The sequence below is a fragment of the Episyrphus balteatus genome, chromosome 2, assembly GCF_945859705.1.
Source record: "Episyrphus balteatus chromosome 2, idEpiBalt1.1, whole genome shotgun sequence".
Classification (NCBI taxonomy): Eukaryota; Metazoa; Arthropoda; class Insecta; order Diptera; family Syrphidae; genus Episyrphus; species Episyrphus balteatus.
The window spans coordinates 74,157,153-74,163,564 of NC_079135.1; the positions used below are offsets into that span (position 1 = coordinate 74,157,153).

A 6,412-nucleotide genomic window follows, 5' to 3' on the forward strand; every position below is an offset into this window, starting at 1 on the left:
TGAAAAATTTAAACTCGAAATTAATACAATAGGCGTGTTTTTTCTATTACTCAGTAGCTACTCATTTTTGATTTTATTCGCAAAACAATAATAAAAATTACACAAGTAAGTATTTGTTTTTATTGTTTTTCGAATAAAATAAATAAATTGCACGACTGGGGTCGCACGTACTTGCTCTTATGCTTAAAGTAACTATAATGTTAAAGCTTTTTATTCAAGAAATTTAAAATTTGATATTTTGAAGAAATTTCATAAGTAGTATAAAAAAATTAAATCTGTTTTTATAGTTAATTAAACTCCGTTTTAAATTATCTTAAAATAAAAAAAAATATGCCATTTTATTTCTCGTATAAAAAGGCATTTTTAGAAAAAAATTTTCGAAAATTGTAGGAGCCGTTTTTTAAAAAAATAATTTTTTGTATATAAAAATTTTTTAACATTTTTCAAAAAAAAAGTTGGTATGCCATTGTGAAGAAATAATTAATTTACACATAAAAACTAAATTTCAAAATTTTTCATTGATCCGTTTTCAAAAAATTGATTTTTCAAAAAAAAAAATTTTAAATATTTTTTAAAAAACCAAAAATGCGTTTTTTGAAAATTTTCTAAAATTTTAATATTATCTTTACTTACACACGTTTGTATAAAAATTTTCATTTAAATCGGGTTAATGTTGTACGAGATATTCAGAAACGAAAAAAACCGTTCTATGAAAGGTACCGTTAATAACGGTACAAAAAATATTTTTTTTATTTGAAAAGTTGGCCCTTATGTGTAGTACTACACACAAAAATTTTAATCAAAATCGTTAGAGCCGTTTTTGAAAAAAATTAACTTTTCTATTTTCGTTATATGGCAGGTACCGTTAGTTTTGGTCAGAAAAAAAAAATTTCAATTTCCCCTCTAGGGAATCACCAAAAACTGCTAACTACCAAGTTTGAAGAAAATCACTTCACTCGTTTAGGCTGCAGCTCCAGATAGAGACAGACAGACAGACAGACAGACAGACAGACAGACAGACAGACAGACAGACAGACAGACAGACAGACAGACAGACAGACAGACAGACAGACAGACAGACAGACAGACAGACAGACAGACAGACAGACAGAATTGCCAGACCCACTTTTTTGGCATTCTCCATCATCGTAATGTCATGTAAAATTGTTATCTCGAGTTCGATTTTTTTTACGAATCCTAAACTTGCCCTATAGTACCTATATCGCAAGTAAAAATGAGTAGCTACTGAGTAATAGAAAAAACACGCCTAATAAAATAATATTCTAAACTAATTTTTCAACTTGAAACTATAAATACACCAAATCGAACTTCAAAACCACAGTAAACAAAGTTTGAGTAAATTATTTTGCCCATTATAGTTTTACAATTCTCTTAAAATTTTAGTTTAGGTTTAGTTATAAGCATGTTTGATTTTCCATCAAGTTTTATGTTTTTGTGGCACAATGCATTCACTTATTGACGTTGTTTTTATTAAAATACAGCATTGTGTGCGTTAAGGCTGCATTCAATAATTACACTGGTCAACAAAATTGAACTTTTTTTTGCCACAAGATTCAAGATATACTTTACTAGAGGTTTTTGATGTGCTGAACTCGAATCCGTTTTTGAAATATTACCGTTATAAAATGCTAAAAAAATGTCATTTTGGCTGTTTTCGAGGTTCTGTTTTTATGTGGGAGTAATTCATTATAAAGAATTTTGTGACTGAGATTATAAGAACAGAATATTTTTCTTTCAAAAACTGTTTACATTTTTCCGATATCTCTTTTATTGCTCGAGATATCTTAAGATTTAGTTAATAAGCCAAAGAGAAACTAAACTTAATCTAAAGTTTAAGTCACTCTGGTCACAGAATTTTTGCCACAAGAACAAAAATATATTTTTTGTCACTAAAAACTAACATCTGATTTTTTTTTAACAAAATCGTTAAAGCCGTTTTCGAAAAAATTACACTTTTCCGAAATTAATATATGATACATAGGTACCGTTATTTTTGGTCAACAAAAATGAATTCCAAAAACCTCTTAGAAGAGTCTCAAAAAAATGCTACATACCAAGTTTGAAGTGAAGCGGTCCATTCGTTTAGGCTGTATATAGACAGACAGACATACTGGAAGACAGCCAGACAGACGGACTTCCTTTGACCTACTTTGTTTGCATTCTCTATCATCTATTACGATCATGGAAAATTGTTAGCTCAATTTTTTTTTGTGTGCATAACTTGTTATAGTACCTAAATCGCAAGTAAAAATACTTGATGCACACATTGAAAATTTTTTTTGTTCAAATAAAACTTTTTTCTAATGTAAAATATTTTCATTTGCATGCAAACTTTTATTATTTTCAAAAACATTGTTTTTTATGCAAAATATTTTCATTTGTAATATTTTTCATTCACACTATCATTTTTTCAATGCGACAATGTTTTATTTCTTATAAGTTTTTATAGCAATTTTATTTTTTTTTATTTGCAACAAATATTTTTTTCAAATGCACTTCATTTAAGGAGTATGAGTTATCAAATGAAACTTAAACATGATTTTGGTATACCTACTACTTACTGGTCAGCTTCAATTAAATCATCAGTAAATGGATTGCGGATTCCCACATAAAAACCGAGGTTCCGCTCATCTGACATGCTTTCATTTCACACAAGAGTAGCTAGTTGTTGAATACTTTTCTCCAGTTTAAAAAGCTGATCGTTTATCCCATAGCTTTTAGGAGTATTAAATAATTATTTTTTTTTTTGCGGAAAACTGCCAAGGAATGCAAAGACTGCATTCATTTGAATGCAGTCAAATAAATGGTTAATTAAAAAGATTGCAATCATTTTTCGAAAAATGATTTGTGATTTCAAAATTTGAAGTCTAATGCCTGATTTACAATATTCCGAGACTACGAGACGAGATTTTTTCTTGGTCATTTAAATAGTAAGCCATTTGGTAATGTTAAGATTTTTTTTGGGTAATTGTCTATTTTTGACAGGTAATAGTAGAATGTATGTATGTAAAATGGAGGAAATTATTTGGCCAAGCATCGAAAACTAGATATCAATTTCAGTGTCGCAACGCTCTCGTCTCGTGCGTCGTCTGGCAATAGTGTGAATCAGGCATATTTCTAAAATATAAGTCAATTAATGTAATCTTTTAATTGAAGTCATTAAAGATTGCAATTCAAAAAAGATTGCAATATTTTTTGATGCAATATTTTTTGTCTACATTAAATAACGTTTTCAAAAAGGTATAAACCATTTTTCTAGGACCAGGAGTTTAGTCAGGACATGCATTTGATTGAAGTCTATATCTAAAAAAATGGCCTCATAAGTCAACACATACCTATTTCAAATGATAAAAACTTTAACACTCTTGTGTCTAAATAAAAGTCTGAAAAAGTTAGAGGATTTTTTTTTTTTATTATTTAGAAACAGTTTTTCAACTTAGGAACTTGATTCAAAAATAAAGAACGCCCTAGTGTACACTGTACATACCTAAAAATATACAAAAATATAAATTTTCAAATCGAGAGTAATTGATTAATCAAATTCTATTTATAATAAACAGATTTCGGGTTTTATTTTTTAGGCCTCATTAAAATAAATTAATAAAGTTTGATCCTTAATGTATGTTCTAATACGTAATACATTTTTTTTTTAAATTTTTTCCAAATGCAGTATACTTATTGTAGGTACGAATGAATGTGTGTTTATTAATAAAAAAAAACTGAATACAATAAAACAAACATCAGAAAACCCATCTTCTTTTATTTTGTGTCCATGGTCTTTTCTGATGATAAGAATCATCTGGCTATGTTTGACTTCAGGGCTTTATTGAGTGGCTGGCGCGTTTCGGTCGCTTCATTCCTAAATGCTACACAATCACTTATGCATTTAAATAACATCAGATATATGAACCATGAAAATAATTTACCTTTTGTCATTTTCCAAACTGGACAGCAGGGCGACTGTCCTGGTATATATACAACTGCCTTGTCCTGTTCTGTCCTGTCCTGGTGTTACCACACAGCTCCTGCCTCTGACCACGTACATCAACCATCATCATCATCGTCATCATCATCATCATCAGCAGCAGCAGCAACATATGAACGAGCTCTGAGCGCCTTGCCTCCAGCAAGACCCATCTTATGGTCTGGGCTGGGGAGGATTATGTGTGTAGGCAGAGATTGGCATCCTCCGTCCACACAATATATCGCCATTATGATGATAACATTTATAATTCCCGCAAGCTGGAGTCCCAGTTTTGACCTCAAGAAGAAGAGGTGATAGCTGTTATCCCGGCAAAGGTGTCCACACTCTGTTCGAAGCGTTTTGCCATAGCACTGAACAATGCGGTACCACATTGTCAAGCATCGATATTAGTGCGCTTTTGTCATATGGTTAATCGTAAAGGAATGCTCACTGCAGGGTGCCGCATTGGAGTGTTTACTTTTTTTTTTGTTATTTTTTATATTTAGTGTAGAGTGTGTTCGAAGCGTTTGTTTGGGATCCCGATACCAGTGCGTTCGACTATTGTGCTGTGGTGCGACTTGGACACTAGTACAACCCAAATCTGACTTCTGCAATCTCGAAAAGAGTTCGCAAATCTTTCGGATCGTTTGGTCAGGATTCATTGCATATTTGTCGAAGACTTTATTGCTATGACTGGTTATTTTATTTATTTTTTTTTTTCGTAATATTTCGGTAACCATTGAGCTCGTATGTTGGTAAACAGTTTGGGTCGTTTTATTGAGTTTGAATGGAAACCTGATCACTATTATGTTATTTGTTCAAACGTAACTATAAACATTCAACGAAAATTGTAAAACATTGTTTTAGTGTTTTCAAATTTTTTGCCACTCTCGAAGTACTATACTAAATTCCATTTGAAAAAATCAAAATAAAAGCAGTTGCGTAATGGCCACCCAATGCAGACCTAAAAATAATAATAACTTAAATATTTCGTACTTAATGCCATCTTTATGAAGTGCATAATCTGAAAACAAAAAATTATGGCACTCGGGGATTGACGTGGTAAAGCTATTGCAAAATATTATTTATTTATCAGCTTATGCAAATGCAATTAGGTATATAATTATTTATTTATTTTTTATTTTTTCAGTACATTGTTTTTTTTTTTCTTTGATATTAATTCATTTATTTTTCTTTGAGATTAGTTAAGTTACAATTAATATCAAAGAAAAACAAAATGTCAGTAAAATAGGTGTACGAACGATAGTTTTACGTTATAACGTCATAATTTATAATTTTTTAAGCTCAATACATAATTATAAAAAAAGCGAAAAGAAATAATTAAAATTTATTTTTAACTAGCATTTCTCAATGCGAAAATATACAAAAAAAGAGGTTTTCTGTAAAGCCGGTTTACGGACGATGATTTTACGTTATAACGTCGTCAGGAAACAGGTTGTGTGGTTTTGTTTAAAATGAGTCAATTGAAGCGTTTACTTTTTTCAAACAATCATAATTTACAAGAAAAAGCTAAAAAAAAAATACCTTTTTTTATTTTCTCATTATATTAATTTTTTTATTTTAAAAGCTTACAAAAAAAAATGTGCATTTTAAAAGCCAAGTATTTCTTTTTAAGAATAAAGCCATTTTTACAATGCGCAAAAAGTATAAAAATAATTTATTGAACAATCATTTTCATCAAAAAAAGCAAAAAAAACATGAAATTTTATCTTCTCATTCTCATTAATTACATTTTTTTTTCAACCTATAAAAAATTTTATACCATCTGAAAGCTTATTGTCTTAGCTCAATATATATACATACATCGATCAGGTCTATGAGATATCTGATTCTCCACTGTGTTTTGAGGTTTTTCGCAAGTTTCTTGATTTAACATGGTGTAGCTTGTAGTTAGTCTACCGTTATGTGTGATATACCAAATGAAAGGTAATTGTTTTAGGATGCTCATAAAAGTTTAATAAAATTTCTAACTGCTCTTTGTCAAAAGTTATAACCTGTTGAATTCTACAACTTTATTTTACCGTTATCTCAAAATTGTGTTTACGAAAATGATTGAAACTTCGCACACATATAGTTGTAGTCATGGTCTATCATTACTCCATATACTTTATTCCTGAAAGTAGAAAAAACGATGAAAATCGGTTAAAAACGGGCAAAAAACGTGTTTTTTTAAACTTGTTTCTTCCGTTATTCAGTCAAAACTCACTAAACCAAAAAACCTACATGTCCTATAACTTTGAACACTTTTTTTGAACACTCCAAAAAAAAGCTAAAAATCACAAATTAAACAAAAATACCATTAAAAGACAAGGTGTTTTTCAAAAATTCATATTTCGAAACGCAAAGTGTTGGAAAAAAATCCATATTAGACGCCTAATTTTTTTTCCCCTCATCTTTCACCTGGCT

The 6,412-nt window shown here is 29.9% G+C and overlaps 1 long non-coding RNA gene across 1 annotated transcript; it reads right to left on the minus strand.

Moving 5' to 3' along the window:
• Positions 1-5,807: 5,807 nt before the first annotated feature.
• Positions 5,808-6,123, minus strand: LOC129909055 (uncharacterized). The gene is made up of 2 exons (XR_008771395.1): positions 6,028-6,123; positions 5,808-5,901 (listed from the first exon to the last, which is right to left on the minus strand). It is a non-coding gene; the product is annotated as an uncharacterized LOC129909055 (long non-coding RNA).
• Positions 6,124-6,412: the final 289 nt, after the last annotated feature.